The sequence below is a fragment of the Xiphias gladius genome, chromosome 2 (genome assembly GCF_016859285.1).
Source record: "Xiphias gladius isolate SHS-SW01 ecotype Sanya breed wild chromosome 2, ASM1685928v1, whole genome shotgun sequence".
Taxonomy (NCBI): Eukaryota; Metazoa; Chordata; class Actinopteri; order Istiophoriformes; family Xiphiidae; genus Xiphias; species Xiphias gladius.
Genome location: NC_053401.1, coordinates 12,240,864 through 12,256,895, shown reverse-complemented (window position 1 = coordinate 12,256,895; position 16,032 = coordinate 12,240,864). Strand labels below are relative to the sequence as shown.

General features: G+C 43.0%; 1 protein-coding gene across 2 annotated transcripts in view; it reads left to right on the top strand.

The window, feature by feature from the left end:
• The window catches only part of mdfic (MyoD family inhibitor domain containing), a 115,226-nt gene that overhangs the window by 91,100 nt on the left and 8,094 nt on the right, over positions 1–16,032 (top strand). For both annotated transcript variants that reach the window (XR_005709251.1, XR_005709252.1), the window contains exon 6: positions 14,192–14,233. The gene's annotated coding sequence lies outside the window, so the exon portion shown is untranslated. The remainder of the gene's footprint in view (positions 1–14,191; positions 14,234–16,032) is intronic.

Sequence of the window (16,032 nt, the reverse complement as noted above, 5' to 3'; positions counted from 1 at the left end):
TTTCATTTTAGTTCAGTGTGACCAAACAAGGGCTGTACATTGTATCTCGAAACTACTTAATATTACTTATAATGTATTATTGATTATATAATAAAGTTCTTGAATGTTCTGTTATAAAAGACCAGTAAAAACTGCCCTGAAGTTATTTGAAAAGTGCATTTTTGTAGCAGCGCAAGTTTACACTAAAACTTTAAAACTTAACTTGTTTTGATTTTAGAGTAATCAAAATATATACATATTGCTTTTAGTACTGCTTCATTTTGATATTATCATTTGTGTTCAGTGGTAGATACACTGAGTGAATATGTATTTGCAGCTTTTAGAGTGATGCTGCAACTGTTTTTTTCAGCTTCCGAGGATGCTGATAAAGGTGGTACAGATGGTAGTAAGACATTTGAGTTAAACATTCTAATTTGAAATGTATTTAATCTGCACACTTAAAACCACTGGGTTGAACTCTGAATCGCAGCAACTGTAATTCCAAGTTCAAAACGACAGGTTTGCTGATTAACTAAAAACATCAGTGGTAGTTTCTTGTATATTAGTGTTTCAGATCCTGACAGGGGCTACATGGTGTTAACATGCAGAAACAAGTGGCATGAGTGACTGCCAAGTCAACCACCCCGCCCCACCACCACCACCTCTTTCCCCTTTTCCTCCCATCCTTTCTACCATCAGTGTTTAACCCTGCTCAATTTGCCCGTCTGAATGAAACAATACTTGTGATCAGCGCGTGTAATGGCACCTTATTAACCCCAATTACCACAATTAAAACCCCGCTGCCACTGAGCCCCTTTCAAGTCTTAATTAATCAGATGGCAGCGAAGAGGCCGTTTGGTGTCCGCCCCCCACCCCCCATATGCACGCCATACATACACACCCATACGCTGGCACCCACACACACCTTCTCACCAGCCTTGACTGACCATGTGGCCTCGCTAAAAAGCACATCTGGCAGAACAAAACGTCTCCATGCAGACAAATGTCTCCACTTTACAAATGAAAGGCAAGGCTCTCTCTTCCTTTCTCTTTCACTCGCTCTCTCTGCCTGTTTCTCTCTCTCTCTCTCTCTTTCCATCTCTGTGATGTGGGTATAATGAACATTACAAGCCCCCTTGGCACAGTGCCTTATTGGGAGGGTTTGGAAAGCTGCCCAGTTTGTTCCTCGCTAATTGCTTAATTGATGCATTGTTTTTACTGATGATACGGATTTGTCCCCCCCCCCCCCCCCCCTTCTCCTTTCCCTCTCTACCGCTGCACATGGATACAGATACAAAAGGAATTACACCCTATTAGCAAGTCATGGTCTCTTTCAGCAGACTGTATTAGAGACTTAAAACCATTGTGACGGCTTCCCTAATTGAGCACAACCACTTGATGTAACATAATGCCATGTAAATAAAACCCCTTCCCCCTCCTGCTCGCGTCTCATAAGCAGCCGCAAGAGACAAATGAATATGTAGCTGCTATAGTACTAACAAGAGAGTCTTTTATAGCCATTGCAGAAATCACTTAGATCACATGGCAAGAGACCTTTCTTTGTTGGTTAGGGCATTAAGTCTCATTGCTTTCATGTGATTTCCTCCACCAAGGCAATAACATGTGGACTGTGTATATGCATGTGTGGCCAGTCAGGATAAATAAGTGGTATTTAGTTAGTGAGCTGCAATTCCTGGCGTATATTTAGCAGGCTAAGGGTTAATGAAGGCCTCTTCTGGGAAAGAGCCTTGTGGTAGTGTCGCTCAGGAGAGTACACACACTGTGAATGTAGTTCTCTTTTTCTCTACATGTCCCTCTTTCCTCACAATCTACTGGAGTGTTTCACTTCGCCTAGCATGGGCATGTGCACACACATAGCCCTCTGCATATTCCTACTGATGTCTAGGATAAAGAGGATGTTTTCCCCTCCATCCGTGTGTTTGTCCCTGGCTCCGTCAGAGAGGGAATGCTCTCTGACGGCTTCCTGCCAAGTGGGGCCAGGAATCAGCTAGATCAAGGAGTGCCTGGTCCACTGAGAGATGCCGAAGACACAAACACACGCACTGTGACACACGTGGTCGCAAACAGGAATGCTTGTACACATACACATAATGCAGACAAAAACACATATGCAGGTACAGGCATATATGTACACACACACACACACACACACACACACACACACAACCACAGTGAGACATGAACGCACACACAGAGACACACACAAACTTCAAGGCCTCAGAGAGAGTGAGAGAGAGCTAGAGAGAGTTGGATGTTATTTATTCATCAGTCTTCCTTGTAGTCAGGAAGCAACAAGCCCCCGGAGCTGTAAACACACAGAGACACAGGCCTCAGTGAGCTCCAACCCTGGGAATAACAAGTGGTCCCCACATACACGCATGCACACACACATGTGGGATGCCTGCACAAACACATACACACGTGCCGGGTGTCAGAGCCCTGACATAGCAAAGACAAGACAGCATCCTCCCTGGGACTGAAGGAAGACAAAAGCATACTACAATACAAGACAGGGTCTTGACAATCTAACCCACGTATGTAAACCACCATAACACCATCACAAAAGAACAGCAGACTTGATTCTGAAGCATGATAAATTGATTTTTGTACTTTCATACTTACTTCTGTTGAATATTAATTGAATCAGGCGGGCAGGATGGGATAGGAGGGAGGACGGGCAGGGAAATAATCAGAGTCTACTGGAAAAAAAATGTGCTGAAGGAATGGGATCTGGCATCCCTGCGTAAAAATAGTATCCCCTGCAAACACATTTGCTATTATCTCTTTGGTGCAGCACTGAGTAGCACAGGCTGCACCCTGTACCCCCTATGGAGCCAGACGGCAGCATTTACATGAAGCTTGATCAGGAGAGGGGGAAATTACAACTATTGTGACTTGCCTTTCTACAGGGTTTATTGCATTATGATGTGGCAAGAGCATGACGGCTGTGGCGCAAACTGACATCTGTGGTGTGAAGGAGATATATAAGTGTTTCTTGCTCTTTCCTCACTGCCAGCCTCCCTTTCTATACAAACGTGTGTATGTGTGTGTGAGAATCGTCAGCAGTAGGCCCACCCAAGCAGGCCACACTGGGCCAGAAATGACTCTGGTAGTCAGATCTACAGGGACCTGCTCCAAGCAGATGTTCACTACCCCTTTGAGTGTGTTTGTGTGCACTAACATACAGTATTCCTGTGTTTCCCTTCTACAGTATGCACGCTGAATGCATATTTGTGTGTGTGTGTGTGTGTGTGTGTGTGTGTGTGTGTGTGTGTGTGTGTGTGTGTGTGTGTGTGTGTGTGTGTGTGTGTGTGTGTGTGTGTGTGTTTGCATCCCCTTATTCAAGCACCTACACATGCAACGGCATTCCGATCCACTTTGTGATTTCTGCCACTTCAAGCACCCTCTCCTTCAATGCTCTGTAACTGAACACCTGCTGTACAGCAATCTTTTAATGAGCAATCCATCTGAGAGAGGACGAATGAGGAGCAGGAGGAGGAGAAGGATTTCATGGGTCTTTATTTTTTCTTTCGCGGTGCCACCTGTGCCGTGTTAAGAGATGTAAAGCATTATCCCTCTGCGGAAGCGTGAGTTTGGCTTTGATTAGCATTGCAATCACACCACAGAGGCAAAAAATAAGTGATGCATTAGCAAGAGGAGGCACACAACCAAACATGCCCCTGCACACACAGAAGACTGTCCTCATAGCACACATGAGCCGTCTATTTACCATTTTCCATACTGAGTTAAAAAAAAAACAAATGGGTGTCCTCAATAGCATGCTACCTAGGAGAGAGTACCCACTCTTTCCATTATTCTCTCTCATCTCCTCTGCTCTCCTCTCGTTATTTTCACTTCTCACTCCTTAATATTACTCTGAGTGTGTGTGTCTAGCTACAAGTATGCATGTACTTGAGCTCATGTGTGTCTGTGTGTGTGTGTTTCTAGAGTGTGGGTGTTTGGGCAGTGCTCAGTCTGTGCAGCGAGAAGGTGATTTGTAGCAGGGGCCTCTGCTACAATGCTCACTTCAAAAGCTCCTTCAGGATGCTGCATGCTCTTGCGCTCACTTGCACTCTGGGCCCAAATCAGTGGGTGAGTTCCTGCTTTGCTACCATTTCCCTCACCCCCCTCATACATTATGTCCTTTGAATTTGTGTACCTAATTAGACCTTTGGGTTTGCTCAAGCTGCTTGTCTAATTTATTTGGCATGCATTCACTAAGGTACATGCACTTTTTGTCCTCTCTTTCTGTCAAATAAATGCTGGGCTGTTACTTTTATAAAGTAGGTGGATTTTATGTGTTTTTTTCCTGTCTCTTCTAGGCTGAGAGAAGAGATTATTCCATGAGATGAAGACAGTTTTGTTTTGTCTGTACCTGTAGCTAAAAACAGCCTGCTCTTCCTTTGAAATTTCTGTTTTAACTCTGCGTAGCACAAAATGAAAACAAGTTTTCTCCTGAAGCACCAGACAAGCTACAGTTTCCACAATATATCACATCTTTTTTGAGATTCAGGAGTAATTTCTTTGACAGTGAAAAGACTTCAGACTGACACATTCATTGGATATACCCCCAGTACTCTGAAGACTGATCAAATAGGCTGATTTTATTTGTACATACACCATTAAAAGCCTCTGTGGAGATGTTTTCTCTCTTAAAGGAGGAAGAGTGGGGGCGGCATTGCATCCCACTAGTGCAATTTTTACAAAAAGTCACAATCAATTAGCTAACCGGATGGGGCTAAAGCACCATTCATTTCCAGATGAGGATTTAAGTGTACATGAGAGGGGAAATGTTACGAATTGTGAAATATTGATGGTGTTTGTGTAAATGCCATTGCTTATGTCTCTTTTAAACTGCTTATAAATTCTAATGCGGGGGCCTTTGGACTCCTGCAGATTGGGTTTGTTAGCATTTAATGCAGAAGGGCGGGGAAGTGATGAGCAAATAAGCAAAGGCCTGCAGAGATTGCTAAATCGGGCTCTGAAGTGCAAATGAGCCTCTTCCTCTCTTGGTTCTAGATTTTATTTTTTATAACTCACTGCCACTGAAACATGGGACATGGGAAACATGTTTATTTCAGTTAATATTAGCAACCGTGCCAGAGCTTAGGCCAATAAAAAGATTTCTCCCTATAAAGCTGTGGTGCTTAATTAAATTAGATCTCCGTTCTGCTAATTCCTTGTTGTGCCATTAGAACTGTGTAATATCACAGGGCACCATAGCTCACTAATGACTAGAAAACTCAAACAACAAAGTCCAGATGGAAAAGTCAGACAACTGTGTGTCATGAGACAATTATTAAAAAAAAAAAAAAAAAAACTTCCAGCTGCTCAGCTGAGTAACACACTGTTCAGCGTTTGAATTAACAGCCTGTCAGTGTTTATATTTGGGCAAAACTTTGTTGGAACCTTTCACCTTCTAAAAGCCACTGGCACAGCTTGACTGTCTTTTTCCTCTCTGCTGGAACAGCTTGAGTCGAGGCCTGATTAAAAAGCACAGACATTGGCTGTGTCTTCCTGGGAGGTAAGAGGTAGCTAGGAGCCTGGCCGGGGCCTCAGGGAAATAAAGATTTGGATCGGGCTGATTTGAGTAGATGAAGATAGTGTGGTAATTACAGGCATCCCAGATCTCAGCAGTAGATATAGCAAGCCAGGCCCAGAGCTTATGGCAGTGTGATAAAGATGGAGTCCTGTGTATTGGCAGGAAAGCATCGTGGATGATGAAGGGAGTGGGGAGTCATTCTGTCACTGATCCACAAAATCACATGAAATGGGACCCAGGGTAAGTCACTAACTGCGTGACATCTCCTGTCATGTTACCAAAATAAATTTATTCCATTTGACACAGAAGAAAGTGGTTGTTCTGTATGCACTACTAATACAATTATAATTTCAGTATTAGCATTTTTGCTGCTGTTATTAAAATCATATTAGCTGAGCCACATTTTACTCAGTTTTATGGCTTTGTCTGTAGTCTTTTTCTCTCTATCTTTATTTGTGTCTTCATTCCATTCTTCCCTCTCTCTGTGCTCTTTAAAGTTAATTTATATAGAACATCTGATGAAAATTATAAGGGAGGGAAGGAGAGTAATTTCCCCCACTCTTGTGATAGACACTAATAGGACTCCATTGTTGTTAGCATTTAGCCTGTCCTGATTACCTTGTTTTTCATGGCTGCATCCTGAGCTGGGTCTCCATCCCGCCAAACCTCCAGCCCTCCATCCCTCCTCCTGGGTGACATTTCAGACGGGGCCCTGAGGGCATTCGGAGGGGAGGAATCGAACAAGGTAATTGCGGCGAGGTTTCCCCTCGCTAAATTAACCTCTGCTCGGAAATTTATTGGCCAGCCACTCTCCAGAATTATTTAAACTTGCCGTTATTTCTGCGTTGAGCAGGGAGACACTCTAGCTTTGTTGGGTTTATTTATATACATATATATATATATATATATATATATATATATATTTTTTTTTTTTTTTTTTTTAATTTCTTGTGTTTTCGTGTTTTTACTCAGAGGTTTGATTATGTAGAGATGGAGAATGTTTTGGGGAACTGAAAGCAGCCCGTAACTCATTACAGACAGACCCTAGCTTTTGGAACATTTTTAACTGCTCACCTGTGGAAATACACATGAGGTTGCATAGTCTTGACAGGTGGGTGAAGTCAGTGCACTCTCAAGGGTCAAAAACCAGGGCACAATACAGTACACACAGAGTCGCTAATGGATGCTGCTTGCGGTGGAAACCAGAGGAATTTGTGTTTTTTTGCTATTTCCCTTTTGTGTTTGGCTGCCTTGTCCCTCCCATTTTGTCCATTTGAACCTGACTTATGACTTCAGTTTAGTAGTTTAGTAGTTGTAATAATACTTGGCCATGACATTATACATTCCACCATTTCCCTCCATTGCTCTCAGAATAGCTGTTTATTCTGAGGGTGGCAAGCTCTAGGAACAAAGTATGCAGTTCCACCTGGACAGAGGTCTAGACAGTTTTGACATTCCGCCAGAAACACAACCGGCACATTTGTTAGCTTTTTATAACTGTCATTACTGCACACTTCAAGAGTTCGGCCCCACACATACAGCCTATAAGGTCTGAGTGGGGGCCCTTTATGGCATGATACATGCATGATATTAATATCTAAGAGGAATATTAAGGCATGTCAAAACCATTAGGAACCATGAACTTGACCCTCTCTAAACTTTCCTGGCCACTGTTTTAGATTGGTTAGAGATAAATGGAAATGCTGGGAACCTTTTCGGCCTCCTTGTATCCCCTATAAGGCATATTAAATTATCCTGAATTCAGTTACAGGGGCTTAACTAATGTAAAAATGTCTCTTTTGCTGGTTGTGTAACTGAAATATGTCGACTTGTTCTGAATAAACATCAATCTCTGTGCATGTGCCTTGAGATGAGATGATTGGCCAAATCGTAAAGCGGAGACAGCTGGTGGGGTAATGTCAGCTTGGGCCAGGACAGACAGTCAGCGCATCATGATTTACATTGGATCTGGCATTTTGGCCAACTAACGGCGGAGAGTATCAGTCAGATTTATTTGACTTTTCTTTCCGCTAGTCCTCCTCTCCTCAGCTCTTTTCTTAGCTTGCTGACAGGCCCTCAAGTCATTCTAGTGTATCTACACATGTAAAAGGCTCCTTTAAGGAGGGAGCTAGGAGGTTAGAATCTCACTCTCACTCTATCTGTCTCTGTCTCTCATTGGAGAGCTGCCAGCGCAGTCCATGACTGAGGAGTGCAGATAGGAGATGGGAGACAGGCAGTGTCAGAGACAAGCCCTCACCCCTCAGACAAAGGCTAGTTTGTTGTCTGTGCATGCTGCATAACCATTTGCACATTTCCCTTTGCTACCTTCTATCTTGCATTCACCCACCCAGCACCTCATGGACCCCGTCCCATCATCCCTTACCGCACCAATTTGTGAATCAGCTTATGATAATGGCCCGATCGTAACGGAGCAGGCCCCCACTGAAATTAGATTGGCTGCGACAGTGCTGACCTTTTGGCGGAGGCAGGAGTGGTAAAGCACCCACACCGTAACAAGGTCTGTTGAGTAAGCAACTTACAAGGCAAGGTTACTGTTCCTGGAAAAATGTGAGAAAGAAATAGTAGAGAGAGAAAGAGAGAGAGTGTGTGTGTGTGTGACTTAGAGACAATGTCCTGATTGTGATTTCACAAGTCGATTAAATTCTGTGAGTGCCGTGTGTGTGTGTGCTGTGGATGTTCTGCTGATGCGGATGGTTTTAAGAGCGTACAGGACACTGATGGCCAGGTGGGTTGATGTAGATGATCTTTACGCATCAGATGGAGAGACATCAATCTCAGGTGAATGGCTTTGGTCCTTGCACTGAAATCCACCCTTTATCCACTTGGGTAAGAAGTGAACAAATGTTGTACATTCAGCACAACATACAGCAATGTTAGGGTTAGTCATGCGGAGACTATACATTTTAACATTTGCCATAGTGTGTTAGTTTATGCATGCGTATCTATGTGTGCCTTTGTGAGCGAGAGGCATTTTCCACACACCTTTCTTGATTGAGGGCACACACACATCCACACCATCTTTGCAGTTTCCTTGCAGATGTTGTGGCCCTCCATAAATAAAACCGCGTCCTTCGGCCTTGCTGACAGGACCTGTAATGGAGTCTGCATCACCAGTCTGACTGACTGACCAACTGACTGCCCACTTGACTGAGTGTTTTATCTAACTGGTAGAGCATGAAGCAGCCAGATCACTGGCATTACCTGGGGCCTGACAACAAGCAAGGGCAGCTGGCGATCACTCTGTGTGTGTGTACAGTGTGTACAAATACCTGTGTTTGTGTTTTTGTTATGTATCTTCATGTGTCACTCTCTGTCTCTTTGGGTGCATGCATGGACATGTGTGCTGATGTGTGCATCTGCCTGTATGGTGACACAAAAAGAGTTGAGGGGTGGGCACGATCAATCTTCATTTGTTAATTTATGAAGGCGTCTGCTTGTCAGGTATCCAGCGGTGTCTGGTACAACTCATTCTGCTGTGCTGGAGGGGGGAACCCCGGGGTATCTGCGCCTCCTGTCACCTCCCCTCCCTCCTCATCGCCCTCTCATACAGTGCCTGCTGCCGTCAGCAGCCCAGAGGCATAGCGGAGAGAGAGACGGAAGACAAAGTGAGAGAGGAAGCCAGGCGGGATTAACCCTGTGGCCACCCACGGCAGGTGCTGAAGCAGCCACGCATACAGCCTCATTAAGGAGAGGGAGAGAGGGCAGTGTGGCAACAAACACAAGGGGGGAGCGGGGAATGTACAGTATATACTGTACCTCCTGAACACAAACACATACACATCTATTAAACCACTGTGCCGTGCCTCAGATACTGGCACCTATGTAAGTAGAATTGGCACTCTGGAGGTCGCCTGTCCATTTTTTTTCTCTTCTTCTTTTGCCCCTTTATTTCTCAACCCCATCTCCCCTACCTGTTCTCTCCCTCATATCCGTTCTCCCTGTTTCTCGTTCCGCTCAACTACCTGTTCTACTTTCTGTCCAGGATCCACTGCATTGTGTCCTCACCCCCCGCGGCTCCCACCCTCTCCGGCACTTTTTTTCTCCCTGACTGGGCTCATATTTTGGGTTGGCTCGGTCTGGCAGGCGGCCATGTTAGGCCAGGGGCACCTGGGCGCGATAATTGTTGACACTTGCTGTTCTGGGCACACAGAACACATCAAATGGTAATTTGGTCCTCAACACAGGGAGCATAGCACAGCACTCGGACCAGGGTGAGTAGGCAACAATTAGACCCCCTAATTAGCCTAAACACATGGGACTTTGTGTAGATGTGTTTGTGTGGTACTGAATGCACAAACTCACATTTCTGTGTGCACACACCCAAGGTAAAATGTATCGAGTTTGTCTAAATGCTGACTATCTAGTTTTTAATAATTCTGAATCCTAATTTTGCTTCTGACTCGTGTTTTGTGGGCTGAGCACGTCTTTTCTCAAGTTCATCCTTTGATGGGAAGTAGCTACTAAATGCACTTCTGCAAGAATCTTAGTTGAGGCTATTACTAGTAGTTTCAACATTAGTCTTTTTACATCACCACTATTTAACTCAAGTGTGTTAATAAGGCTGAGAACTGCCTTCAATCATTAATCATGTAAAAATATAGGAATTAGAAAAAATTCACTTTGATCCTGATGCATTACACTTTACTTGCGATTCTTCCTATTTGCTCATCTCCCAGCCCGTTTCTTTGCCAATCATTTTATCAGTTGATTAAAGATTCAAATTTGCTTTTAAATAAGTGTTTTTGAAATTAGTTTTGTCAGGATGAGGATTGTGGTGGTCTCCTGGTATCTTTTTTCATCTAATTTCTTTGGATGGTCCGTTTGTGTGACGACATTTCGAGTGGTGAATTATTCAAGGCACTAAGCAGCACTTTGGGCCAGTATCCCCCAGTCGGCATCTTTGATTGGGAAAACGGGGGCTGATTTGTGAATGATAGCCCCAGGGCTGATGGCCTAAGGCAAGCTCGGGGGGGGACACTGGCCTCCGAGCCCCTCCTGGCCCCAGGGAGGGAAGGTCCGACCATGGCTGCCAGGCCTTCCGGTCTCCAAAAGACAGTCCTTGCCTGTCCGCCCCTATCAGCCCTGCCTCTGGATTTGAGGTGTGATGCAGGAGCGGTTCCACAGAGAGAGTCAGACGGATGAGGCGCTTTCTGAGCCGCGTCTCTCCCCTCAGCCAGAGCCTCCGTCTCCTGCGGCTGCCTGGGCAATTTGTCGGTCGACCTGCCAGGAGCAGAATGCAAATCCTCACCGGAGGAGATGCACAAGGGCCTCAGTGCCTGCCATCTGTGTGTGTGTGTGTGTGTGTGTGTGTGTGGGTGTGTGTTGCCCAGCAGTCTTTTCTTTAACAGCCTAACAGGATAACTGTCATCAAGACCTCAGTGTATCATTGTCAGTGTGTGTGTGTGTGTGTGTGTGTGTGTGTGTGTGTGTGTGTGTGTGTGCGTGTGTGCGTGCGTGTGTATGTGTGTATGTGTAATGTATCATCTGGCTGCTATAGTAGTATAGTCTTTTTTTTCTTTCTCTCTCTTAGCTAAGACACGACTCTCCTTCACTGCTCATCAACCCACTGCTCCAAATTTATAGATGGGCATAAAAACTCTGTATTTTCACTCACCCTGCCCACCTTCCGCCTACCCCTGCATAGCACCAGCATGACAAAATAGGACACATGCTGTTAACCATGTAAAAGTTTCCTTTTTTTCCCTTTTCCCTCCATCTCCCTTGCTCCTATGCTTCAACCTTCTCTCCCCTCTCAGACAATAGGGCCACACATACGCCCTCTGCTTGTAAATGATGACTAGGTGCTCATCTGGTGAATCGAATGACCCATACCATCTGAGTCAAACTCTGGTTCTGACTTGTCAGAGTTTCACTGACAAATTCAGCATGCAGAGAAATATAAATGACTGAAAAGCCAAGACAAGCAACATGGTGCTCTCCAGACAGCACAAAGTTCATAGAAGTTTTCAAGGACAACTCCATATACAAGATGAAAGTGATCTTCTAGGCTCTCATCTCATCTTCACCGCTCATATCCAAATACCACCTGGCTCATTCTGTGCTGTCAGCACTTTTTATCTCAAAAATTAATACTTCTTTTTTTCTGGTCAGATAGGGGTACTTTATTCGTCGCGGTTTGCCTGGAGTTCTCTGCATCTTCGGAATGTGAAAGATTTGAAGGCATGGATAAAAGGCACTTTTCTAATCAACATTTTTCTTTCCTTAAGCGCTTCTTTCTTTTTAAAAGCTGTTTTTCATTATTTATAAGTGTTCTGAAGGTGCTACTGAGCTGATTTCTTTCACGAGGCCTGATATGAGGCCGATGGAGCTTGCAGAATTGATTAGATAAGCTTGGAAATTACAATGTCGAGCAGGCAGTGCTCTGAAATCTGCTCTAAAATACACTCAATGTGAATATTAATACCCAGGGCTTATAAGCACATATTTGAATGCATGGGGGAAGTTGATACATGAAGTTTCATGAACTGTCCAGTATGCATTGCCATATATTACTGATCAAATAAAATATTACCCCTCCTTCCTGAACGTCATTGGATTCAAAGTGACGGGTGGGTACTCGCAATTTCATCATTAGCAGTTGAACATTCAGCGCTAATCTCTGTTTTACTGAATAATTCTGAAAGATGTTAATCAAACATACGAAAGCATATTTGAAATATTTAACTAAACGATATTAATGAAGATCAAAGGGTGGGCTGTTTTTAGCGGATGTTATGTGGAAGGCCTGGGTAATAGCTGGGTCCATAGGAGCACATGAAACACTTTGTCTTCTGCTAAATATTTCATGCCCAGTACCTGTTGGTGGTGCTTAATGAGCTATGGGGAAAAAAGGTGATTTATCATGCAAAGTTTTCAAAGGAAATGCAAATTCAGATACACACATTCACGCAGGAACACACAATCCTTGCAATATTCTTATACACATTTTTCCTCAAGTAGCATAGCCATAGTCACCCCGTATTTTCCAGGGTGAATATTTTAGCCCTAAAGAAAAGCAAACTCAAGTGAGAGCAAGAATCAGGGGTCAATGGTTAGTCTTTAAAGAAACTTTCCCTCTCTTCGCCTCTCTACTCAGCTCTGTTCCTACCTCGAATACTAATATCAGCAGGGAAAGCGAGAGAGGGAGAGATGACAGAAACATTGTGGATGTATGTGTCAGGAAAAGGGGTCAGCTCTGGGCAGACTCATGTTAATGCTCGCCCATTAATAAAATTTATCCTACTTGCTGTCAGCTCGTTTCAGCAGCCGGGCCCAATGTGTATTTTATTTGAATGCTTTTTTTTTTTTTCACTGTTTCTTTTTTGTTATAGAGAATTATATAAGAAGAGACAGGTGAGGTAGAGTAAATACAAAGACGAAAATGAATTGGGTAATGTGTGAAGACAGAGATTAAAACAAAAGAAAGGTAGCTTGGAAGGATGTGGAGTAGTGCTGGGTATCTTCATTGGAACTTTAGTAAAAGTAGCTGTACAACTATAAAAAAAAACACTGCGTTACAAGTCCTGCATTAAAAATGGTAAGATAAAAAGTGTTATCCACAAAATGTACTTAAAGTATCCAAACTAAGTACTCATTGTGCAGAAATGGTGCTTGTTAGTGCTATAAAACTTTATGATAGATAGATAGATGGACATTGGATTATGATTAATTTTTGTTGTTACTGATAAATTAACACGTTCTCCTCAGTTTAATGTTTTATCTGTTCAAGGTTGAGCTAATTTTAAATCTTGTCTAAACCCAAGCAGCCACACAAGAATAAACATAGAAAGGATGCAAAATATTAGCAAGTATTAAATGCCAACTTTTTGTACTTTACAGGTTATCAATATCTGTGGCTATCAGATACCTAGTGTGTGCATATGTATTTATGTAAAGGACGGAGAGAGACAATATGTGTAAGAGACATCTGTATCTGTGTGGGCGTAGGAAAGAAAGAAGAGATGTAGCAGCTCTAAGTGAGAGAGTGTGTGTGTGAGTAAGAGGATAGAGTGAAACACTTGGATTCTTTCCAGGGCTACAGAGCACCGAGGCCAGGAGAAGGGCAGGGCAACAGTAAGAGAGTGACAATCGTCAGGTGATTAGAAAGACTCGGAGGCTAGGTAGACCTACAAAATGAATAACGGCGCACCCCAAACTGCGCCATAAGGCTCAATGGTTTGTGATTTGCAAGTTGATAAGACAAGAAGATTAATAATGCCGCATGATAATGGCTGGCTGAAGCTCAGCTGGGGAGATGGTAATGATGGGATATTGCTGTAGGAGCAGTTCACTGAGCCACAGTGGAGTGAGGGAAAGACAGAGAGAGGGAGAGATGGAGAGAGAGACAGACTGATAGAGAGAGAGAGAGAGAGAGGGAAGGAAGCTGCAGCCGCATGGGGGGAAAAAAGCACTCATCCCAATTGGCCCTCAGGATATGAGAGTTTGAAAAATGAGAATGCAGTTATCATTTTAATTAGATATAAAGTTTTTTTTAAAATATATATAGTGTGTATATATAATTTTGCTGAAATAAGGACTTCAAAGAACATACGTATTTTGCAGTGCACTGTCCCATCATAATTCTTGAATGACAGTTTTCGTTAATTTGCTTTTTTGTTTGCCTGCCAGGTGGGGTATTACAAGGCGGTGATCATGGCTGGTGGTGAGAAGGTAAATCATCATGCAACACATATACCACATTCCGAGGCAGATTACACATAGTTATATGCACACATACCTGTACATGCTTAGAGCAGCAGTATCACTTTTTGTCCTAACTATGTCTCCAGGTTCTTGTTGTTTCCAAGTGATGGACTCCAGTTTCATCAGTGGTAAACTAGTAGTTTTTAGTGTTGGTCAAAGAAAACCAGGCTGTGGCAATGGTGGTATGTATTGAGTATCTAGAAGAAGCTTCCAGTGAGAAGTATTCAACATAATTTTGTCCTCTTTATCACCTCAGAGGAAACAACCTCAAATTGCAAAGAAAGAGTTTGGTTTTTTTTCCCCCTCATCAACACAAACATCCATTTTCCCTCAGAGAAACAGGAGTCTAATCTCCCATGGAATTTCTACATTTTTAATGATCTTGTTTGATTATGACAAGCTGTTAAATGCTGTGATCTATTTCTGCTGTTCCTCCGTTACATCTTCAGTACTGTTGACTTGTGTGTTTACACCTCAGACAAACATTTTGTCAGATCCCGATTCATCTTAATTGCACCACTTTGTCAGCGCCTGTTGATGATCTTTTACTGTACCTTCACTCAGTCTTTCACCACTGTCTCTTTGTTTTAGACAGCACACATGCTGGAACGACTTAGATACTGATCAAACCGCTTTTCATTTCCAAGGAAACTCATGATTACACAATCAGCTTTGAAGCTGAGCCAGTTCTTAGAAAGGAGCAACGGACATTAGGGTTGTTTTGCATATCCAAAAAATATTTTCATTGTTTACTTATGCTCCAGACTGGACCAAACTTCCCTATGCGAGAGCTCAACAGCAAAACAGGGTCTTTGTTCAGCCAGGCCCTCTGAGCTCAATAAAAACAATATTTCAACTTAACAATATTTGGAGGAAACACGAGGGTGGATTAATTGCTCAGTGATTGGCTTTAATTTTGGTGGTTAATTATTCAAAAAGGTTTTTAAACTAAGAAAAAACTCATTTGGATAGGTGACAGTCCGATGGTTGAATGTCATTGATAGAATGACATTTGAGTTGTTTGCGGTCAGTGCACCTCAAAACGATCCCCTAACGTCTGTTAATGAATCAGTAATTAACATGGCGGATTGGGGATCGGGGCGAATTGTAACTCGCGAAATACCTCCTCTGTTTCTTTTAATGCTTGGGAAAATATGAGATTACATGATTCAGCCAATTGTAGGAGGCCTATTTGTGCAAGTGTTCACGCTAACGAGTGACAAGTTTATTATGTGACAAGTTGTGTTTCTGAATATCAACTCGGATAGCAGACGTTATTGATAGCAGTCCCCTAGAATAGCCATTGCAGATCATTTGCTCCTTACACAGCAGGTTAACATCCGTTCTTGTATTATACCGTATATGATGTCGTGATGGTTGTCACTTTTCCGCAGATGGAAATTCAACGACACATTACTGAGTGCAAGTAGAGTGAGATTTCACCTCTCGTCTTTACATTTAAATACTTCAAGGATTCGTTGACAGCCAGTCAGGTGTTTGTTACCATTTCTCACTCTACTTAAACAATCTCTGAAGTACAGTGGAGGAAAAAAATGTGTTAAAGAGGAAAAAAGAAAAACAAACTCAGAACCAAAAGGTCAAAGTGCCCCTTTAAGATCTCTTCTCCAAAAGAGACCTACAATGAAATGATAAGATCATAATCCTGTCAGCATTCTCCTTTCTGTTTCTGTCTAGATTTCTACTTAGATAGCAATAAGTAATTAGTATTTAATAAATTTCTCTGGCTCTAAGTCTGTCTCTGTTTC